General features: G+C 41.7%; 1 pseudogene; it reads right to left on the bottom strand.

Moving 5' to 3' along the window:
- Positions 1-24,648, bottom strand: part of LOC128048488 (antigen WC1.1-like) — a 69,432-nt pseudogene that overhangs the window by 641 nt on the left and 44,143 nt on the right.

Below are 24,648 nucleotides of genomic sequence, written 5' to 3'. Positions count from 1 at the left end.
CATGAGAAACTGTAGCGAGGCTGGACATTGAGGAGCTCAAATTCACCCTTCCCAGGACAGAGACCAAAGATTACACGGGATCAGCTAACCCCACTCACCTATCTCAGACTTCATCCCATCTTCCTTCTCTGGGAGCACTTCCTCCTCACTCCCCTCAGAGGTAGGAGGAGCCCCAGGCACTGGTACCTCTTTGGCATCATCATAACCCTCACCAAGGGCATAGGTCTTCTGATCTGGGGCTTCTGAGGGCACAGCAGCGGTCAGATGAAACCACAGTAAGTGGGTTGGTCTGGGAAATACCTAAGATTTCTTCTGACCCAGAGTTTCTGAGCTGCTAAATAGAAGCATGAATCACTCCTTGTTTCAAAAGATTTTTTTTTTTCTCTTAGACCATGTTTCATTTTGATGTGTCCATAAACCAAAACATGATTTAACATATCTTAATATTTCCTAACTGAAAATATAGATCTCAAAGCAACTCTCCCACCATTGAGCATTACTAAAGTATTTTGACAAACTGTGCTTTACAGATGTTATTTTGAAAACCAGTGTGTGTCTCTTGTGATTCTGAACACAGAGAGCCCAGCCCCAAATGTGAGACATCACAGAACAGCCAGAGAAGAAGGACAGACCCGATCTGGACACAAAGGATCCCTCTGGTCCATCAGAGGAAGATTTTTCCCCTTACATCTCCTCTCTATGAGGAGGGAAACTCTCCTCCGCAACACTCAGCTGAAGCAGGTCCACCTCTATTACCTGGAGCAGATCTGGAGCCATTGTTGTCCTCACCATCTGACAGGCAGCCTAAAGTAGAGAAAAACAACACACAGAAGGACCCTCCCCACACCCAAAGGACCTGAGTTAAGGCTGAGAAGGGGCAGGTCTGGCTCTTGCAGTGTAGACAGAGGCTGGGGGCTCACAGGGCTGTGAGAGGCCATCCTGCCATTTTCAAGAGCCACCTCTGTGAGCTTGGGGAACGTATGGGGCCTGCAGATGCTGAGGAAATGCACACACCCAGCGGGTGTGACAACCAGGGGTCCCAGGAGGGCAGACAGAGACACCCACCTGGGCTGCCCAGAAGACTCTCCTTCTGAGTCACAAGGTGATCGAGCTCCTCATACACGGCTTCAGCAAGAGCATCTTCATAGCTGAATAAGGCTGAGAGATCCCCCAGCAGATCAGAGATGCTGCCCCAGACACCCTGATCCAGCAGGCTGAGAGATTCTCTAGCAGGTCAGAGGTGCCACCCCAGACACCCCAGTCCAGCAGGCCTACCCTTTATCTCCCCGATGTTCACACGGAGGCTGCCTGGACCTCCGCATCATCTTCCATCCCATGCACCATGTCAGCACCTTCTCCCCTCGTCTGACCTCAATTAACAGCTCAGCCCTGACTCTGTCTGCTTTCATAGGAGAGGCCATGACGTATGAGAGTTCATGCCCCAGTCCTAAGAACCTCTGTCTACTCAGCCCTTAGCGCTCAGCACAGAGTGCATGGAGTTCTTCAGACTCACAACTGAGACCTGGCCCAGGTTCCCCTCCTCACATCTGTCCCATCTCCTTCCTCCACACACTCTCCCTGGTCCCCAGTTCCCCCTGAAGCCCAACTCTGTGCTCTGTTCTCCATCTGAACACCTGAGTCACCAGGATGACGAGGACCAGGAAGAGAAGGGACCCCAGGATGAGGCAGAGGACCCCAGCCAAGGAGAAGATGCCAGGGAGAGGACTTGAAACTGGTCTGGATCCTAAAGAGAACAAGGCAACAGGGTGTGGAGAAGGTCCTGGGCACAGAGAAACCCCCTGTGACAGCATTTCCAGGGACTCCAGACAATGGCGTCCCAGCCTCAGATGCAAGTGCACTGACAGTGACCTGGTTCCCCCGGGTCTCATCCTGAGATGGGTCAGCTCCACGCCAGCCAGTGTGGCCCCAAAGCAGAGCTAGGGATTGTCAGGGAGCTGCCCTGCTGAGACAGCCTCTGAGGACCCAGCTCATCTCTTCTCCTTGGGCTTCAGGAGACAGAGCGTCAAACAGTCCTGGGACCCACACCTCACTGATGAGGAGCAACACTCAGAGGCCGGTGGGAGAACCTTAGATTCTGCAACACAGGAACCAGTCTCCCTTGGATCCCAGTCATGAGAAAAATGTGGCCCCAGGAACCAAGGCAGAGGAGTTCCCCAACATAACGCCCTGGGCTCCTCCCCACCAGCCAGGGCTCCTCAGGCTCTTTCCTCTCCTGAGCTGTCAGAGAGCCACAGAACAGGTCCCCAGACCTGAATATTCTCTCCAGCCCATGGATGTTCACAGTACCTGCTGGAGTCGGGGGCAATGTTTTTCTTACACCTAAAGAGAAAATCAGCAGTGTGAGGAAAGGGAATTGGCCAGAATGCAGGGCAAACCCATTTTCCCCTCCTGAGCCTGAAATCACCCCTCAGTCTCCACAACACCAGTGTCCCATCCTCCCAGCTCCCCTGCCCTAGATCAGAGCCCCAGGACCTGGACACTGTCTGAATACAAACTCCCCACCACACCCAGTCCAGCCCACTTCCCCCGTGATGCCCCAGCTCCCCCAGGGTGGACGCCGAGCCCCTCACTCACCAGAGCACCTCACACCAGCATCCTCCTCGTGCTTGCAGTCGCTCTGCCCCCAGGGCTCTGCAGCACAGTCCCACAGGGAGGATTCCTGGCCCCCGCACTGCACCTCGTCCAGCCAGATGCTCCCATTTCCAGGGCCAAATGCCACAGTCCGCACAGCTTCCAAGGCCTGGCCACAGCCCAGCTGCTGACACACCACCTCGGCCTCTGCCAGGCTCCAGGAGTCATCGCACACGGTGCCCCAGGAGCCGCTGTGCCAGACCTCCACCCGCCCTGAGCACTCGCTGTCTCCTCCCCTGAGCCGGAGCTTCTCTCTGTCTGAAAAGGCAGCAGCCCCTCCTGTGACTGCCCTGGTGGGAGGAAGGAGCCCCTGGGAACCACAGGGGAAGGGGTGGGGCTGACATACCTGTGCAGGGGGCAGCAGTTGGACAGCTCTTGGGTCTTCTTCCTGCACAAAATAGGGAAACAGTGGATCAGGAATAGCTGGGGGTGGTCCTGTCCCCAAATAAGATTATCTAAGGCCCTTGGGTCAGTGCAAATGATACGTGAAAACACAGGCTCGTTCATTAACCCCTGGGCTGAAACTTTCACTGCATCTGATCACCAGCTGAAATTACTTTAAATATTTACTTGTTTATCAGTCTTCACATCCCACAGCAACTATAAACACAGCCATCTACAAATGTACACATACGCCCCTCTGAATAAAAGGTCCATTAGAAGAAGGACCTTGTATATCTTATATGCGCCTTGTTTCTGCTATTAGGACAGTGCCTGCACATTGTATGCACTCATCCAACAAATATCTATGGAAAACCTTTTCTAAATACCTAGATAAGGGCTTGATAAATAGTTACTGAATGAATGAATAGATGAATAAAATTCAGTAAAATAAAACTTCTTTAAATTCACGCTAATCAGTGAAATAGTAAACCAAATATCAGTAACTGGTAATAGCCTATGATAATAGCTCATAGTAGAAATGATCAGTCCAGAAGAACAGAGTTAATTTATACTCAAAATCTCACATACATAATTTTAATGGAAAATTATTAGATAGATTATAAGCTGCTCTTACCTACTATTCAGTGTGACAAGTGGGCAAGTGAAGAGTACTGTTGTGAAAGGAAACTCTTTTTAAAATTTATTTTTAATTGGAAGATAATTGATCTACAATTCAGTGTTGGTTATGTGTGTGTGTGTTAGTTGCTCAGTTGTGGCTGACTCTTTGTGACCTACGGAATGCAGCCCACCAGGCTACACTGTCCATAGGATTTTCCAGGCAAGAATACTGGAGTAGATTGCTATTCCTTTCTCCACTGGATCTTCCCTATCCAGGAATCAAACCCAGGTCTCCTGCACTGCAGGCAGTCTCTTTGCTGTCTGAGCCACCAGAAAAGCCCATAGTGTTGGTTAGGAATCTCTTAGAAAGGAAATATACAGGAAAGACTTAGTAGAATTCTAAGAAGATATATGTGCACATATATGTACACACTGAGTAAGGCAGAAATTTTTGCAATAGAGTAAAAAAAAAATACCTACTGAGAAAAATTTGTATTGAGAAGATGCAGAAATAACAAACAAAAGACTTAAAAGTGTATATAAAAGAATTGAAGCTGAGAGAAATAAATTCAAAGCAACACCAAAAAACAGAAAGGTAAATAGTACCTGTCATAAAGTATCAAAATTTGTATATTCTTTCCAGATCATCCTATCAAACCTCCTACCCACTCTATGCAGAGAATCTCTGAGAAAATGATAGCAGGACCTTTGTGAATGGATTGCTCATTTTCATGGTCAAAGACTTTACCACCTCTCAATTCTCAGTGTTTAATTGTAGGGAAAATATCATCAATAAAAGGTTAATAGTTTAATGTGTCTTTGGCCTCAAATGGAAAAGACGAAGAGATGCAAAAAGAGAGGCAAGGAAGGGAGTGAGCCTCTGCTTTTGAAATATCTCTCACCACATTCTTAGCGGTGGGTTTCAGGCAACATCCAGCATATCATTCAAGGTGTACCTGAATGGGGTGTGTGTGTTTGTGTATGTGGAGAGGGAGGGAAGGAGAGAGAGAAACAGAGAGAGAGAAATGTTGGAGGAAGTACGGTGCTATGGTTTAACTTTTTGTCGCCTCCCCAACATTTATTTATTTCATTCCACATTTATTTTCTTTTTCTTTTTCTCTCTCTTTTTTTAGTTTCTTTCTTTTTTTTTTTTTTAAATTGGTTTTGCCATACATTGACATGAATCCACCACGGGTGTACATGCTTTCCCAGACATGAACCCCCCTCCCACCTCCCTCCCCATAACATCTCTCTGGGTCATCACCATGCACCAGCCCCAAGCATGCTGTATCCTGCGTCGGACATAGACTGGCGATTCGATTCTTACATGATAGTATACCTGTTACAATGCCATTCTCCCAAATCATCCCACCCTCTCCCTCTCCCTCTGAGTCCAAAAGTCTGTTATACACATCTGTGTCTTTTTTGCTGTCTTGCATACAGGATCGTCATTGCCATCTTTATAAATTCCATATATATGTGTTAGTATACTGTATTGGTGTTTTTCTTTCTGGCTTACTTCACTCTGTATAATCGGCTCCAGTTTCATCCGTCTCATCAGAACTGATTCAAATGAATTCTTTTTAACAGCTGAGTAATACTGCATTGTGTATATGTACCACAGCTTTCTTATCCATTCATCTGCTGATGGACATCTAGGTTGTTTCCATGTCCTGGCTATTATAAACAGTGCTGCGATGAACATTGGGGTACATGTGTCTCTTTCAATTCTGGTTTCCTTGGTGTGTATGCCCAGCAGTGGGATTGCTGGGTCATAAGGTAGTTCTATTTGCAATTTTTAAAGGAATCTCCACACTGTTCTCCATAGTGGCTGTACTAGTTTGCATTCCCACCAACAGTGTAGGAGGGTTCCCTTTTCTCCACACCCTCTCCAGCATTTATTGCTTGCAGATTTTTGGATCACAGCCATTCTGACTGGTGTGAAGTGGTACCTCATTGTGGTTTTGATTTGCATTTCTCGAATAATGAGTGATGTTGAGCATCTTTCCATGTGTTTGTTAGCCATCCATATGTCTTCTTTGGAGAAATGTCTATTTAGTTCTTTGGCCCATTTTTTGATTGGGTCGTTTATTTTTCTGGAATTGAGCTGCATAAGTTGCTTGTATATTTTTGAGATTAGTTGTCAGTTGCTTCATTTGCTATTATTTTCTCCCATTCAGAAGGCTGTCTTTTCACCTTGCTTATAGTTTCCTTTGTTGTGCAGAAGCTTTTAATTTTAATTAGATCCCATTTGTTTATTTTTGCTTTTATTTCCAGAATTCTGGGAGGTGGATCATAGAGGATCCTTCTGTGAATTGTGTCAGAGAGTGTTTTGCCTACATTCTCCTCTAGGAGTTTTATAGTTTCTGGTCTTACATTTAGATCTTTAATCCATTTTGTGTTTATTTTTGTGTGCGGTGTTAGAAAGTGATCTAGTTTCATTCTTTTACAAGTGGTTGACCAGTTTTCCCAGCACCACTTGTTAAAGAGATTGTCTTTACTTCATTGTATATTCTTGCCTCCTTTGTCAAAGATAAGGTGTCCCTATGTGTGTGGATTTATCTCTGGGCTTTCTATTTTGTTCCATGATCTATATTTCTGTCTTTGTTCCAGTACCATACTGTCTTGATGACTGTGGCTTTGTAGTAGAGCCTTAACTCAGGCAAGTTGATTCCTCCAGTTCCATTCTTCTTTCTCAAGATTGCTTTGGCTATTCAAGGTTTTTTTGTATTTCCATACAAATCTTGAAATTATTTGTTCTAGTTCTGTGAAAAATATGGCTGGTAGCTTGATAGGGATTGCATTGAATTTGTAAATTGCTTTGGGTAGTACATGCATTTTCACTATATTGATTCTTCCGATCCATGAACATGGTATATTTCTCCATCTATTACTGTCCTCTTTGATTTCTTTCATCAGTGTTTTATAGTTTTCTATATATAGGTCTTTAGTTTCTTTAGGTAGATATATTCCTAAGTATTTTATTATTTTTGTTGCAATGGTGAATGGAATTGTTTCCTTAATTTCTTTTTCTACTTTCTCATTATTAGTGTATAGGAATGCAAGGGATTTCTGAGTGTTGATTTTATATCCTGCAACTTTACTATATTCATTGATTAGCTCTAGTAATTTTCTGGTGGAGTCTTTAGGGTTTTCTATGTAGAGGATCATGTCATCTGCAAACAGTGAGAGTTCTACTTCTTCTTTTCCAATTTGGATTCCTTTTATTTCTTTTTCTGCTCTGATTGCTGTGGCCAAAACTTCCAGAACTATGTTGAACAGTAGCGGTGAAAGTGGGCACCCTTGCCTTGTTCCTGACTTTAGGGGAAATGCTTTCAATTTTTCACCATTGAGGATAATGTTTGCTGTGGGTTTGTCATATATAGCTTTTATTATGTTGAGGTATGTTCCTTCTATTCCTGCTTTCTGGAGAGTTTTTATCATAAATGGATGTTGAATTTTGTCAAAGGCCTTCTCTGCATCTATTGAGATAATCATATGGCTTTTATTTTTCAATTTGTTAATGTGGTGAATTACATTGATTGATTTGCGGATATTGAAGAATCCTTGCATCCCTGGGATAAAGCCCACTTGGTCATGGTATATGATCTTTTTAATGTGTTGTTGGATTCTGATTGCTAGAATTTTGTTGAGGATTTTTGCATCTATGTTCATCAGTGATATTGGCCTGTAGTTTTCTTTTTTTGTGGCATCTTTGTCAGGTTTTGGTATTAGGGTGATGGTGGCCTCATAGAATGAGTTTGGAAGTTTACCTTCCTTTGCATTTTCTGGAAGAGTTTGAGTAGGATAGGTGTTAGCTCTTCTCGAAATTTTTGGTAGAATTCAGCTGTGAAGCCGTCTGGACCTGGGCTTTTGTTTGCTGGAGGATTTCTGATTACAGTTTTAATTTCCATGCTTGTGATGGGTCTGTTAAGATTTTCTATTTCTTCCTGGCTCAGTTTTGGAAAATTGTACTTTTCTAAGAATTTGTCCATTTCTTCCACGTTGGCCATTTTATTGGCATATAACTGCTGATAGTAGTCTCTTATGATCCTTTGTATTTCTGTGTTGTCTGTTGTGATCTCTGCATTTTCATTTCTAATTTTATTGATTTGATTTTTCTCTTTGCTTCTTGATGAGTCTGGCTAATGGTTTGCCAATTTTATTTATCCTTTCAAAGAACCAGCTTTTTGCTTTGTTGATTTTTCCTATGGTCTCTTTTGTTTCTTTTGCATTTATTTCTGCCCTAATTTTTAAGATTTCTTTCCTTCTACTAACTCTGGGGTTCTCCAATTCTTCCTTTTCTAGTTGTTTTAGTTGTAGAGTTAGGTTATTTATTTGACTTTTTTGTTGTTTCTTGAAGTATGCCTGTAGTGCTATGAACTTTCCTCTTAGCACTGCTTTTATAGTGTTCCACAGGTTTTGGGTTGTTGTGTTTTCATTTTCATTAGTTTCTATGCATATTTTGATTTCTTTTTTGATTTCTTCTGTGATTTGTTGGTTATTCAGAAGTGTGTTGTTCAACCTCCATATGTTGGAATTTTTAATAGTTTTTCTCCTGTAATTGAGATCTAATCTTAATGCATTATGGTCAGAAAAGATGCTTGGAATGATTTTGATTTTTTTGAATTTATCAAGTTTAGATTTATGGCCCAGGATGTGATCTATCCTGGAGAAGGTTCCATGAACACTTGAAAAAAAGGTGAAATTCATTGTTTTGGGGTGAAATGTCCTATAGATATCAATTAGGTCTAACTGATCTAATGTATCATTTAAAGTTTGCGTTTCTTTGTTAATTTTCTGTTTAGCTGATCTGTCCATAGGTGTGAGTGGGGTATTAAAGTCTCCCACTATTATTGTGTTATTGTTGATTCCCCCTTTCATACTTGTTAGCATTTGTCTTACATATTACGGTGCTCCTATATTGGGTGCATATATATTTATAATTGTTATATCTTCTTCTTGGATTGATCCTTTGATCATTATGTAGTGGCCTTCTTTGTCTCTTTTCACAGCCTTTTTTTAAAAGTCTATTTTATCGGATATGAGTATTGCCACTCCTGCTTTCTTTTGGTCTCTATTTGCATGGTATATCTTTTTCCAGCCCTTCACTTTCAGTCTGTATGCGTCCCTTGTTTTGAGGTGGGTCTCTTGTAATCAGCATATAGAGGGGTCTTGTTTTTGTATCCACTCAGCCAGTCTTTGCCTTTTGGTTGGGGCATTCAACCCATTTACGTTTAAGGTAATTATTGATAAGTATGATCCCGTTACCATTTACTTTATTGTTTTGGGTTCGGGTTTATACACCCTTTTTGTGTTTCCTGTCTAGAGAATATCCTTTAGAATTTGTTGGAGAGCTGGTTTGGTGGTGCTGAATTCTCTCAGCTTTTGCTTGTCTGTAAAACTTTTGATTTCTCCTTCGTATTTAAATGAGATCCTTGCTGGGTACAGTAATCTGGGCTGTAGGTTATTGTCTTTCATCACTTTAAGTATGTCTTGCCATTCCTTCCTGGCCTGAAGAGTTTCTATTGAAAGATCAGCTGTTATCCTTATGGGAATCCCCTTGTGTGTTATTTGTTGTTTTTCCCTTGCTGCTTTTAATATTTGTTCTTTGTGTTTGATCTTTGTTAATTTGATTAATATGTGTCTTGGGGTGTTTCGCCTTGGGTTTACCCTGCTTGGGACTCTCTGTGTTTCTTGGACTTGGGTGATTATTTCCTTCCCCATTTTAGGGAAGTTTTCAACTATTATCTCCTCAAGGATTTTCTCATGGTCTTTCTTTTTGTCTTCTTCTTCTGGGACTCCTATAATTCGAATGTTGGAGCGTTTCATATCGTCCTGGAGGTCTCTGAGATTGTCCTCATTTCTTTTAATTCGTTTTTCTTGTTTCCTCTCTGATTCATTTATTTCTACCATTCTATCTTCTATTTCACTAATCCTATCTTCTGCCTCCGTTATTCTACTATTTGTTGCCTCCAGAGTGTTTCTGATCTCATTTATTGAGTTATTCATTATATATTGACTCTTTTTTTATTTCTTCTAGGACCTTGTTAAACCTTTCTTGCATCTTCTCAATCCTTGTCGCTAGGCTTTTTATCTGTGATTCCATTTTGATTTCAAGATTTTGGATCATTTTCACTATCAATATTCGGAATTCTTTCTCAGGTAGATTCCCTACCTCTTCCTCTTTTGTTTGGTTTGGTGGGCAACTCTCCTGTTCCTTTACCTGCTGAGTATTCCTCTGTCTCTTCATCTTGGTTATATTGCTGCGTTTGGCGTGGCCTTTTAATATTCTGGTAATTTGTGGAGTTCTCTTTATTATGGAGCTTCCTCACTGTGGGTGGGGTTGTATCAGTGGCTTGTCAAGGTTTCCTGGTTAGGGAGGCTTGTGTTGGAGTTCTGGTGGGTGGAGCTGGGTTTCTTCTCTCTGGAGTGCAGTGGAGTGACCAGTAATGGGTTATGAGATGTCAAAGGTTTTGGAATAACTTTGAGCTGCCTGTATATTGAAGCTCAGGGGTGTGTTCCTGTGTTGCTGGAGAATTTGCATGGTATGTCTTGTTCTGGAACTTGTTGGCCCTTGGGTGGAGCTTGGTTTCAGTGTAGGTATGGAGGCATTTGATGAGCTCCTATTGCTTAATGTTCCCTGAATTCAAGAGTTCTCTAATGTTTTCAGGCTTTGGACTTAAGCCTCCTGCTTCTGGTTTTCAGTTTTATTTTTACAGTAGCCTCTAGACTTCTCCATCTATACAGCACCAATGATAAAACATCTAGGTTAAAGATGAAAAGTTTCTCCACATTGAGGGACACTCAGAGAGGTTCACTAAGTTACAAGGAGAAGAGAATAGGGAGGGGGTAGTTAGAGGTGACTGGAATGAGATGCAGTGAGATCAAAAGAGGAGCAAGCAAGCTAGCCAGTAGTCACTTCCTTATGTGCGCTCTATAGTCTGGACCGCTCGGAGGTATTTAGGGAGTTATACAGGGAAGAGGAGAGGGAGGAAGTAGACAGAGGTGACCAGGAGGATAAGAGAGAGGAATGAGAAGGAGAGAGACAAATCCTGCCAGTAACCAGTTCCTTAGGTGTTCTCCACCGTCTGGAACACACAGAGATTCACAGAGTTTGATAGAGAAGAGATGGAGGAGGAAAGAGACAGAGGCTACCTGGTGGAGAAAAAGGAGAGTCCAAAGGAGGAGAGAGTGGTCAAGCCAGTAATCTTGCTCTCAGGTAAAATTGGGTAGTGAAGTTTGGGTTTTTAAATGTACAAAATTGACAACAAAAACCAAAGAGCAAAGATTAAAAATCTAGAGAAGAGGTTGGATTTTCAAAAATACAATATTAAAGAAAAGAAGCAGAAGGAAAAAGGAAGAAAGAAAGAAAAAAAGAGAGAGTATTAAAAAAAAAAAACAAGAATTATTTAAAAAAAGAAAAACAACACACCAACAACCACCCAAAGACTATATATGGTGTTTGCCTTAAAAAAAAGGGGGGGGGGGGTCTTTTTTTTAAATAGTAATAGTAGGTTATAGAAATAAAAATTAGAGGAGAAATAAAAGACTTAACAATTTAAAAAAAAAGTTAGGAAAAAAAGGAGAAAAAAGGAATGATTTTAAAAATAGTAAAAATATATCTGGCCCTTCTCTGATGTTGTGGGCAGTGTGGGGTCACTTCCAAGGCGGTTCCCTCTGTTTAACTTCTTCTGTTTGCTCGTTTTTTAGGCTCACTAGTTCAGTCGTGCTGTGGGGAGGGGGGATGCTGCAAACAAGTAGCACTGTCGTGTGCACACAGTGTCTCAGCCCCGCTTGACCTGTCCCTTCTCGCGGCGCACAAACCGCTCCAGCTCTACGATGCTCAGCCAGGAACCGACTGAGGCCGGCCCTAGGCTGTGTGCACTTCCCCGGTCTAAGCCGCTCAGGTTCGGTGCTCAGGTAGCCCTCAGAGGCACAGATTAGGTTGGGACTGCGTTTTGTGCCCTTCCCAGGTCCGAGTAGCTCAGGAGTTTGGCGAGTGCGATCACTGCGACTTGTCGCCTTTTCTGCCTCTGCTGCTCGGTTTTCTGGGTGGACCGCTGGCGCCCCTTGTGAGGCAGATGGTGACTGTCCAGCACCCCCAGAAGTCTTAGCAAAGAAGCCTGCTTGCAGTTAGGTAAGTAAAGTCTCTCCGGGTCTGCAATTGCCCCTTTCCGGTCCTTACGGCTCTGGCTGCCTGTCCCTGGTGGGGGATGGTCTGCAGCCGGCTTATTCCGTTCCGTCCTTTGTTCTGTGCTCGGTTCTGGCGGTGTCTTATATTCGAGCTTTTCGCATGGTAGCTATCCCACAGTCTGGTTTGCTAGCCCAAGTTAGATCGTTCTGGTTGCGCATGGGGCGTTCCTGCCCGATTCTTACAAAGCACTGCAGCCCGCGCCTCCCGTGCTTCCCTGCCCTGCCCCCACTTGCTTGTGGTGGATGCAGGCATCTGTGCTGCTTTTCCACTGGGGGAGTTACTGTTGGGTTTGTAATCTGTTGGTTTTAATTATTTCTTCATTTTTCCCTTCCTGTTATGTTGCCCTCTGTGTTTCCAAGGTTCGCCACAGACTCGGCAGGGAGAGTGTTTCCTGGTGTTTGGAAACCTCTCTTCTTAAACTTCCCTTCCCGGGACGGGCTTCCCTTCCTGGGACGGAGCTCCCTCCCCACCTCCTTTGTCTCCTTTTTCGTCTTTTATATTTTTTCCTACCTGTTTTTGAAGACAATGGTCTGCTTTTCTGGTTGCCTGATGTCCTCTGCCAGCCTACGGAAGTTGTTTTGTGGAGTTTGCTCAGCGTTGAAATGTTCTTTTGAGGAATTTGTGAGGGAGAAAGTGGTCTTCCCGTCCTATTCCTCCACCATCTTTGATTCTCTCCCACATTTATTTTCAAAATCCCAATTCCCAATGTAACAATATTTAGTGGTGGAGCCTTCTCAAACTCTTCCAAAAACAGAAGAAAGAAACACTTCTAAACTCATTTTATGAGGTCAACATTATTCTGATACTAAAACCAGATAAGGACAGCACAAGAAAATAAAATTACAGGCTAATACTCTGATAAATGTAGTTGCAAGAATCCTCAACAAAATATTAGAAAACTGAATTTGACAATACACTAAAAGAATCATACACCATGATCAAGTGAAATTTATTCCAAGGATGCAAGGATAATTCAACATTCACAAACTAATCAATGTGATACACCAAATAAAGAAAACAAAAGTAAAAATCATATCTCAAAGGATGCAGAAAAATGTTTGACAAATTCAAAATCCATTTATGATAAAAACTGTTTTACAAAGTAGTTATAGAAGGACTGCATCTTAATATAATTCAGGCCATATGAGCAGTTCACAGCTAACATAATATTTGACTGTAAAAACCAAAAGCTTTTCCTCTGAAATCAGACACAAGACAAAATTATCTACTCTCACCAATTTTATTCAACTTAGTTTTGGCAGGCCCATCCAGATCCATCAGGCAATGAAAAGAAAATCAGACATCCAAATCTGAAAGGAAGAGGCAAAATTGACACTATCTGCAGATCGAAAAGTGAAGTGTTCGTTGCTCAGTCGTGTCTGACTCTGCGACCTCAAGGACTGCAGCCTGCCAGGCTCCTCTGCCCATTGGGATTCTCCAGGCAAGAATACTGGAGTGGGTTGCCATTCCCTCCTCCAGGGGATCTTCCCAACCCAGGGACTGAACCCAGGTCTCTTGCATTGCAGACGGATTCTTTACCATCAGAGTCATGAGGAAGGAAACTCCCTTACATGATATAATATGTAGAAAACCCCAAAGACTTCACCAAAAATATGAGGAATAATACACTCAGTAAAGTTGTAGAACGAAAAATCTATATAAAAAAAATCAGTTGAATTTCTATGCACTAACAACAAACTGCCATGAGGAGAAACTGAGAAAACAATTCTATTTACATTTGCATGAAAATGAATAAAATATCTAGGAATAAATTTAACCAAGGAAGTGAAAGACCTCTACCCTGAAAACTATAAGATACTGATGCAACTTACTGAAGATGACTCAAATAAATGGAAAATATTCTGTGCTCATGGATTGGAAATCTAATATTATTAACGTGCTCATACTACCCAAAGCATTCTACAGATTCACTGCAATCCTTACCAAAATTTCAATGGAAATTTTCACAAATGCAGACAAACAATCCTAAAATTTGCATGGAACCACAAAAGATGCTGAGTACCAAAGCAATCTTGAGAAAGAGTAATAAAGCTGGAAGTGTCATACTTCCTGTTTTCAAACTATATTACAAAGCTATATTAATCAAAACAGTATGTTATTGGTATAAAAATGGACACAGAGATCAATGGAACAGAATAGAGAGCCCAGAAACAAAACCCACATTTGTATGGTCAATTAATTTTTGACAAAGAAGCCAAGAATGTACAATGAGGAAAGGACAGTTTTTTCAGTAAATGGCATTGGGAAAACGGGACTGCCACATGCAAAAGAATGAAACTGATCCACTATCTTACACCACACACAAAAATTAACTCAAAATAGATTAAAGACTTGATCACAAGTCCTGAAGCCACAAAATTTCTACAGGAAAAAAACAGAAAATAAAATCATTGACATCAGTCTTCGTGAGGATTTTTTGGATTTGACACCACAATCAAAGGGAACAAGAGTAAAAACAAGCAGTTGGAACCACATAAGGCTACAAAGCTTCTGCCCAATTAAGGAAACCATCAACAAAATGAAAAAGCAACCTATGGAACTGGAGAAAATATTTACATATTATATTTCTGATAAAGATTATTATCCAAAATACACAAGGAACTCACATAACTTAGTAGCAAAAATCAAATAATATGACTTTCAAAAAATGGGCAGAGAAACTGATAATTTTTTTTTTTAAAGAATACATACAACTTGCCAATAGGTACATGAAAACATGCTCAACACTACTAATTATCAGAAAATACAAATCAAAACCACAATGAGATATGACCTCATACCCTCTAGAAAGGCTTTTATCAAAAAGAAGAAATAACAGGAGTTGAGGAGAATGTGAAGAGACAGGAAAGCTTTTGCACAGTTAGAGGGAATGTAAGTTGATGCAGCCCCTATGGAAACAGTATTGAAGTGCATCAAAAATTAAAAATAGAATTGCCATACGATTTAGCAATTTCACTTTGGGGTATTTATCTGAAGGAAACACTAACTTGAAAACCCAATGTTCAGTGCAGCAATATTTGTTCAATTGCTAGGTTGTGTCTGACTCTTTGCAACCCCATAGACTGCAGCACGCCAGGTTCCTCTGTCCTTCACTATCTCCCAGAGTTTGCTCAAATTCATGTCCACTGAACTGGTGATGCTATCTAACTATCTCATCCTCTGTGGCCCACTTCTCCTTTTGCCTTCAGTCTTTCTCAGCATCAGGGTATTTTCCAATGAGTCAGCTCTTCTCATCAGGTGGCAGAAGTACTGGAGCTTCAGCTTCAGCATCAGTCCTTCCAATGAATATTCAGAGTTGATTTCCTTCAGGATGGACTGGTTGGATCTCCTCATTGTCCAAGGGACTCAAAATTCACTTGTGGCATCCAAGCACCACAATTCAAAAGCATCAACTCTTTGGCGATCAGCTTCTTTATAATCCAACTCTCACATCCATACAACTTTGACAATATGGACCTTTGTCAGCAAAGTGATGTCTCTGCTTTTTAATACTCTGTCTAGGTATGTCATAGCTTTTCTTCCAAGGAGCAAGCCTCTTTTAATCTCAAGGCTACAGTCACCATCAGCAGTAATTTTGGGGCCCAAGAAAAGAAAATATGTCTGTATCCACCTTCTCTCTTTTTATTTGCCATGAAGTGATGGGGCCAGATGCCATGATCTTAATTTTTAGAATGTTGAATGTTGAGCTTTAAGCCAACTTTTTCACTCTCCTCTTTCACCCTCAACAAGAAGCTCTTTATTTCATCTTCTCTTTCATCCAATAGAGTGATGTCATCTGCATAAGTGAGGTTGTTGATATCTCTCACAGCAATCTTGATTCCAGCTTGTGATTCATTCAGCCTGGCATTTCCTATGATGTACTCTACATATAACTTAAATAAACAGGGTGACAATATACAGCCTTGACAAATTCCTTTCCCAATTTTGAACCAGTTGGTGGTTTATGTCTAGTTCCAGCTGTTTCTTGACCTGCATACAGGTTTCTCAGGAGGCAGGTAAGGTGCTCTGGTATTCTCATCTCTTTAAGAATTTTCCACAGTTTGTTGTGATCCACATAGTCAAAGGCTTTAGTCTAGTCAATTAAGTAGATGTTTTTCTGGAGTTCTCTTGCTTACTCTATGATCCAACAAATCAATTTGATCTCTGGTTCCTCTGCCTTTTCTAAACCCAGCTTGTACATCTTGGAAGTTCTCAGTTCACTTATTGCTGAAGCCTAGCTTGAAAGACTTTGAGCATAACCTTGCTAGCATGTGAAATGAGCACAATTGTGCAGTAATTTGAACATTCTTTGACATTGCCCTTCTTCAGGATTGGAATGAAAATTTACCTTCTCCAGTCCTGTGGCCACTGATGAATTTTCCAAATTTGCTGATATATTGACTTCAGCACTTTAACAGCATTACTTTTTAGTATTTTAAAGCAATATATACAAGAGCCAAACAAGGTAAGTCTTCACTGATGGATGAATGGATAAAGAAAATGTAATACAGACATATATCCACCCATAAACAAGAAGAAAATGTTGCCAGTTTCAACAAGGATGGACCTTGAGGGCATTATGCTAGGTGAAGCAAATCAGACAGAGATAGAAAAATACCATAAAATCTCATTAATATGTGTAATCTTAAAACAAAAAGCAAGTTCAGAGATGCTAAGTAGTTGGTGGCTGTCATTTGGTGTGAGCAAATGTAGTCAAAAGGTATAAACTTGAGTTATAAAATTAATAGGTGAAGAGATATAACATACAGCATGGTGACTACAGTGAATACCATACTGTCTATTTGAAAGATGATGAGAAAATGCATCTTAAACATCCTATAAGAAAAATATTTAACTATATATATGGTTATGGATATAACTAGACTTACTGTAGTGATCATTTATCAATATACCAAATATGTAAGCATTATGTTCTACACAGCAAACAATATAATGTTATGTCAATTATATCAATTAAAAACTTTTAATAAAGCAAGTTTGGAACATGTGGATTAAATTAGCTCCATCCAACTTCATTTTATAAACTCAACTTAAACGTATCACTTAGATTTTAAAATATCAAATCTCACTAATAACTTCCTACAGGGTTGGGACAGACACAAAAACAAACATAAGTCACCTGCACATGAGATGTAGGCTTCCTCCTTTGGAGAGCATGAACTGTATTTCCAAGGGCCAGAAGGACACTGCCAGAGAGAGGTTATCAATTTTCCGACATTGGATTAAATCTACGCACCGGGGTTTAGAACCATCCCTGTGGCCAACAGAAGAGTTGAGGGTTCCACTGTCCCCACAGCCAAGCTGTCTGCAGATCACGGACACAGTGGTGTCTTCCATGGGGCTGCGGCAGACACTGCCCCAGGTCCCATTGTAGAAAACTTCCAGCCACCCAGCACACTCCTGGTCCTCGCTCATGATCCTGAGGGCCAGGAACTCTGAGATTGAAAAGGAGGAGACAGGATACAGTGAGCACCTCACTCAGTGCTCTGGGTTTTCCTCTCTCCCCAAAATTGTGAGCACTCATCTGTGACCCAGCTGAGGAAGCAAATCCACTAGATGACCAGAGTGAAACCTGTCTCCTTTTTGTCTGACTTTGTCCATCTGTGTCTGTGTTTCTAAATATTTCTATCACCGTGATGTAGTGGATATAAACTGAGGAAGACCAACCTGGACACCTGCAGGGAGTGGAAGCTGACTCCTGCTTCCTGACAAAACATCTAAAAGAGTGTATGAAAGGGATGTGATGTGGACAGTGCAGAGGCAGATAGAGTAATGGACCTGTGACTGTTTCCTTATCTGGAAAAGGGGACTTTACAGATGTGATTAAGGTAAGGACTGAGATTACCCTGAAATATGATGGATTAACCACCTGAGCACAGTCGAATCACAGTCTTAGACTCGCTATCCTTTCGGGTGGAACACTTTTCCTCGTTCTGGTTAGAGGGAGATGTGAATATGGATAACAGTTAGAGAGGTGGAGCGTTGCTGCTCTGATGATGAACAGAAGGGGCTATGAACGAAGGCAGGCAGGCAGGCAGTTTTTAGAAGCTTGAAAAAACAAGAAACAGATCTTTCCCAGAGGCTCAGAGGTGATGTGGCCCTACTGAAACCTTGAACCCCATCCAGTGAGATTCCTGCTGGACATCTAAGCTACAGAAGTGTAAGGAAATAAATGTGTTGTTTTAAACCATTAACAATGTGGTAATTTTTTACAAAACAAAAAAACTAGCACCTTGGCTTTAAGACTTATCTACCATATGTACCAGAAGAGTGAGCCCCGATTTCAAGGAAAACTGAGAAAAAGCTCTGCCAGGAAAAACTACTGAGGAGAAAAGACCAGAATCTCAGCTGCTGCAGGAGGCAGTGAAAGCATCTAGTCTTCAAGTCTGCTGGAAAGACAAGCTCCATAGGAGGAATCCTCCTTCTCTGGTCGTTTCAGCATCTCTCCCTCAGGATTCAGACCCCCATCCTCCTGGGCTCTCCCCTCCCCCAGCCTGTGGACAGTGTGCAGCGCGGAACTGAGCAGATGACCCCCGCATCCTCCTTGTGTCTGCAGTCGTGCTGCCCCCAGCCCCGGGAAGGGCACCTCCACATGTGAGACTGTTTTCCTGTGCAGTTCAGGTTGTCCAGCCAGATGGGCCCTGATCCCGCCCCGAAGTGAGCAGACCCCGTGGCATTAAGGGCTTCTCCACAGCCCAGCTCCCTGCACACCACGCGGGCATCGTCCAGGTCCCAGCTGTCATCACAGATGGTGCCCCAGGAGCCCTGGTCAAGGATCTCCACTCTCCCGGCGCAGGGACCGCCCCCGTCCACCAGGCGGAGCTGTCTGCTGTCAGAGGAGAGAGAAATGGTACAATGGGGCGTGGACCTGGGGAATGAAAAGGGTCTTCTGTCCTGTGGGACCCTCACCTGGGCAGTAGGGGGCGCTCTCCTCTGAGGCTGCAGACCCTGCTGGTTCTGACACGGAGTCATTGCACTGGGGCAGCACCTGGGAGTGGTTTCCTGAAAAAAGAGCCATGATTAGAGGGTTGGGAGGGTTGAAGAACAGGAAACTCAGTTAAGTAAAATAATTTTTATGAGGGGAGGGAAGTTTGGGGGGAAATGGATACATGTATATGTATGGCTGAGTCCCTGCCTGCTTCACTTGAAACTGTAACAACATTGTTAATCGCCAAACTCAATACAAAGTAAAAAGTTCAAAAAAAAAAAATAACAACAACCTAGTGATGGAGCTGAGGTGAAAGCTGTAATGTACTGGTAAAGTTACCATAACCTTAGTGTTCCCTTTCTCTATGAACAGCCCTACCTGACAATGCCACGATACTTGTTTAAAGCCAAGCTTTGCCCTAAGAATGAGTTTAATAAGTTGCTCTATCCTTAATCTACCCCTAAATAGAAGAAGCAAAACAAAATCCTTTCTGAAGGATTTGTACAATTTTTTATCTACAATGTTTGTGATTTTAAAAACACTTATATAAAAGAGATCTCATGGAAAACAAGAGGAAAAGGAAACATTAAAAACATTTCCCAGAGTATTTGGCTCTTAGAGTTATCTGACAGAGAGTTTATTTTATTTATTTTTATTAATTTTTATTTTAGCATAATTGCTTTACAACGTTGTGTTAGCTTCTGCTGTACAGAAAATTTAATACATTATTTATACATGTAAGGTTTTCCTAGGTGACTCAGTGGTAAAAAAAATCTGCCTGCCAAATAGGAGACTGGGGTTCCATCCCTGGTTGGGAAGATCCTCTGGGAAAGAAATGGCAACCCACTCCAATATTCTTGCCTGGGAAATCCTATGGACAAAGGAGTGTCACAGGCTACAGTCCATTGGGTCACAAAAGAGTCAGACACAACTCAGCAACCAAACAACAACCACACACACACACACACATACAGACACACACACATACACATATATATATATATATCCCACTCTTTCTTGGATTTACTTCCTATTTAGGTCACCACAGAGCACTGAATAGGGTTCTCTGTGCTATACAATAGGTTATTTATCTATTTTATGTGTTCAGTTCAGTTGCTCAGTTGTGTCCGACTCTTTGTGACCCCATGAACTGCAGCACACCAGGCCTCCTTGTCCATCACCAACTCCCGGAGTCCACCCAAACCCATGTCCATCGAGTCAATCATGCCATCCAACCATCTCATCCTCTGTTGTCCCCTTCTCCTCCTGCCCTCAATTCTTTCCCAGCATCAGTGTCTTTTCCAATGAGTCAGCTCTTTGCATCAGATGGCCAAAGTACTGGAGTTTCAGCTTCAGCATCAGTCCTTCCAATGAACACCCAGGACTGATTTCCTTTAGGATGGACTGGTTTTATCTCCTTGCAGTCCAAGGGATTCTCAAGAGTCTTCTCCAGCACCACAGTTCAAAAGCATCAATTCTTTGGCACTCAGCTTTCTTCACAGTCCAACTCTCACATCCATTCATGACCACTGGAAAAACCATAGCCTTGACTAGACGGATCTTTATTGGCAAAGTTTATGTGTGTGTGCATGCTAAGTCACTTCAGTCGTGTCTGACTCTGTGACACTATGGATTGTAGCTCATCCATGTGTATGGGATTCTCCAAGCAATATCTATTTTATACTTAGTATCAATAATGTAGGGCTTCTGAGTCTGGTGGCTGAGGCAGTAAAGAATCTGCCTGGAATGTGAGAGACCTGGGTTTGATCCTTGGGTTGGGAAGATCCCCTGGAGGAGGGTATGGCAACCCACTCCACAATTCTGTCCTGAAGAATCCTCGTGGACAGAGGAGCCTGGCAGGCTACAGACCATGGGGTTGCAAAGAGTCGGATACAACTCGGCAACTAAGTTCACAGCATAGCACGTCAATAGTGTATATATGTCAATCTCAATGTCCCAATTCATCCCACTCTTCATTTCCCCTCTTAGTATCCATATGATGTTCTCTATGTTGGTGTCTCTATTTCTGCTTTGCAGTAAGTTCTTCTCTACCATTTTTCTAGATTCCACATATAAGTGATGTTATACAGTATTTGTTTTTCTCTTTCTGATATACTTCATTCTACAAAAAAAAAAAAAAAAATCCTATTTCAAATCCTAAAAGATAATGCTGTCAAAGTGCTGCACGCCATATGCCAGCAAATTTGGAAAACTCAGCAGTGGCCACAGGACTGGAAAAGTTCAGTTTTCATTCCAATCCCAAAGAAAGACAATGCCAAAGAATGCTCAAACTACCTCACAATTGCACTCATCTCACTAGCAAAGTAATGCTCAAAATTCTCCAAGCCAGGCTTCAGCAACATGTGAACTGTGAACTTCCAGATGTTCAAGCAGGTTTTAGAAAAATCAGAGGAACCAGAGATCAAATTGCCAACATCCGCTGGATCATGGAAAAAGCAAGAGAGTTCCAGAAAAACATCTATTTCTGCTTTATTGGCTATGCCAAATAAACTGTGTGCATTACAATAAACTGTGGAAAATTCTAAAAGAGATGGGAATACCAGACCACCTGACCAGCCTCTTGAGAAATCTGTATGCAGGTCAGGAAGCCACAGTTAGAACTGGACATGGAACAACAGACTGGCTCCAAACAGGAAAAGGAGTACGTCAAGGCTGTACATTGCTACCCTGCTTATTTAACATATGCAGAGTACATTATGAGAAACACTGGGCTGGATGAAGCACAGGCTGGAATCAAGATTGCCGGGAGAAATATCAATAACCTCAGATATGGAGATGACACCACCCTTATGGAAGAAAGTGAAGACCTAAATAGCCTCTTGGTGAAAGTGAAAGAGGAGAGTGAAAAAGTTGGCTTAAAGCTCAACATTCAGAAAACAAAGATCATGGTATCCAGTCCCATCACTTCATGGCAAATAGGTGGGGAAACAGTGGAAACAGTGTCAGACTTTATTTTTTTGAGGTCCAAAATCACTGTAGATGGTGACTGCAGCCATGAAATTAAAAGATGCTTACTCCTTGGAAGAAAAGTTATGACCAACCTAGACAGCATACTAAAAAGCAGAGATATTACTTTGCCAACAAAGGTCTATCTAGTCAAGGCTATAGTTTTTCCAGTAGTCATGTATGGATGTGAGAGTTGGACTATAAAGAAAGCTGAGCACCAAAGAATTGATGCTTTTGAACTGTGGTGTTGGAGAAGACTCTTGAGAGTCCCTTGGACTGCAAGGAGATTCAATCAGTCCATTCTAAAAGAAATCAGTCCTGAATGTTCATTGGAAGGACTGATGTTGAAGCTGAAGCTCCAGTACTTTGCCCACCTGATGTGAAGAACTGACTCATTTGAAAAGACCCTGATGCTGGAAAGATTGAAGGCAAAAGGAGAAGGGGACAACAGAGGATGAGATATTTAGATGGCATCACCGACTCAGTGAACATGAGTTTGAGTAATCTCCCGGAGTTGGTGATGGACAGGGAGCCCTCTCGTGCTACAGTCAATGGGGTCACAAAGAACTGGACATGACTGAGCAACTGAACTGAACTAAACTGAACATAGCAATCTCTAGGTCTATCCATGTCTCTGCAAATTTCACAGCTTTATTCTTTTACAACCGAGTAATATTCCATTTTATATATGTACAACATCTTCTCTATCCATTCCTCCTGTGAGGGACGTTTAGGTTGCTTCCATGTCCTGGCTGTTGTAAATAGTGCTGCAGTGGACATTAGGATGAATGTGTCTTTTTGAATGATGGTTCTCTCCAGGTATGTGCCCAGGAGTGGGATTGCTGAGTCATACAATAGTTTTATTTTTAGTTTTTTGAGGAACCTCCATACTATTCTCTGTAGTAGTTGTGCCAATTTACATACCCATATGTAGCAGGATTCCCTTTTCTGCACATTCTCTCCAGCATTTATTGTTTGTAGATTTTTTAATGATAGACATTCTGACTGGCGTGAAGTAATACCTGACTGCAGTTTTGCATCTCTCTAGTAATTAGTGATGTTGAACATCTTTTCAGTTTAATCGGGTCCTATTTGTTTATTTTTGTTTTTATTTTCTTTACTCTAGAAGGTTGGTCAAAAAAGATCTTGTTGCAATTTATGTCAAAGAATCTTCTGCTTATGTTTTCCTTAAGAGTTTTATAGTCTGACAGAGAATTTAAATAGCCATAATTAAAGTCCTCAAATAATTAATTAAGAAGATGTGTGTCTTGGCAGAGAAATAATAACAAAAACAAATGAAAATTCTACAGCTGAAAAAGTTAACAGCTGAAATTAAGAACTAGAGAATGAGTCTATCAGCACATTAGACCAATATAAAGTAGAAATAGTAAAATGGAAGATGAGAGGATAAATATTCCTCTATATAGAAAAGCTGGTTACATGGTAAGTGCTGGTTAACAATACTGTATAACAAAGTTCCCCCCCCCCCAAACTTAGCAGTTTAAGGAATTTTTTTTCTTTTGATCATAATTTCCTGGTCAGTAATTTGGAAAAGACTCAACTTGGCAGTTCTATCTTTGGGGTCTCTCATGTGGTTGCACTTAGATGTTATCTGCGTTTGATTGAACTGTGGTTATGTAAGGAAATTCCCTGAAGTATTTTTTTTTGTTGTTGTTGTTGGGGAGGGGGAGGGATAATGGAGCATCCTGTCTGCAACTTAATCCAGAAATATTTTACATACTCAGGGGGGAAATGGGGCAGGAGAGGGACAAAGGAGGAGAGAGAGGGAAAGCTAGAGCAAGAGAGAGAAAGAGAGAGAAAACTAGAGTGAGAGAGAGGGGGAGAGAAAAGAAAGAAAGAAAGAAGGATTAAAGCAAAATACTAACCTAACATTTGGGGAATCCAGATAAAGTTCAGAGAGAATTCATCCCTAGAAAACCTTCACTAAAGGAAATACTAGTAACGTCAAACCCATAAAATGCCTAGGAGAAAACCTAGTTAATGATGTGCAAAACATCTGAGAGAAATTCAAGACCTAACTGAATGAGGGGATATATTTTGCCAATGAATTGGGAAACTCAATGTTGTCAAAATAAACCATTCTCAAATTTATATACAGATTAAAGCTAACCTCAATAGAATTCCCTGATGCTTTTGTGTGTGTGAAACATGACAAGATGATTCAAAATTTATGTTGTTGTTCAGTCACTCAGTCATGTCTGACTCTTTGCAACCCCATGGACTGCAACACGCCAGGCTTCCCTATCCATCACCAACTCCCAGAGTTTACCCAAACTCATGTCCATTGAGTCAGTGATGCCATCCAACTATCTCATCTTCTGTTGTCCTCTTCTCCTCCTGCCTTCAATCTTTCTAAGCATCAGGATCTTTTCTAATGAGTCAGCTCTTTACATCAGATGGCAAAGTATGGAGCTTCAGCTCAAAAATGTATACAAAATACAAAAACCAAGAATGACCAAGGCAGTTAGGAAGCACAGCAACAACATAACTTCTTTACATTAAAGTTACCCAGACTTACTATGTGTGCTTAGTCACTCAGTCGTGTCCGATTCTTTGTGACCCAACGGACTATAGCCTGCCAGGCTCCTCTCTCCATGGGGACACTCCAGGCAAGAATACTGGAGTGGGTTGCCATGCACTTCTCCAGGGGATCTTCCCAACCCAGGGATCAAACACAGGTCTCCCACCTTGCAGACAGATTCTTTACTATCTGAGCCACCAGGGAAGGTTCAAGATTTACTATAAAGTTACAATAATTAAGAAAATGTGATACAGGTGCAAGGATAGACAAATGACACAGTGGAACAGAATAGAGAGTCTAAAAGAAGTACCCAGACATATGTGCCCTTTCGTTTATCAC

Source organism: Budorcas taxicolor, chromosome 5 (genome assembly GCF_023091745.1).
Source record: "Budorcas taxicolor isolate Tak-1 chromosome 5, Takin1.1, whole genome shotgun sequence".
Classification (NCBI taxonomy): domain Eukaryota; kingdom Metazoa; phylum Chordata; class Mammalia; order Artiodactyla; family Bovidae; genus Budorcas; species Budorcas taxicolor.
Note: the sequence above shows the minus strand (reverse complement) of the source record. Positions and strands in the feature narration are given on the sequence as shown.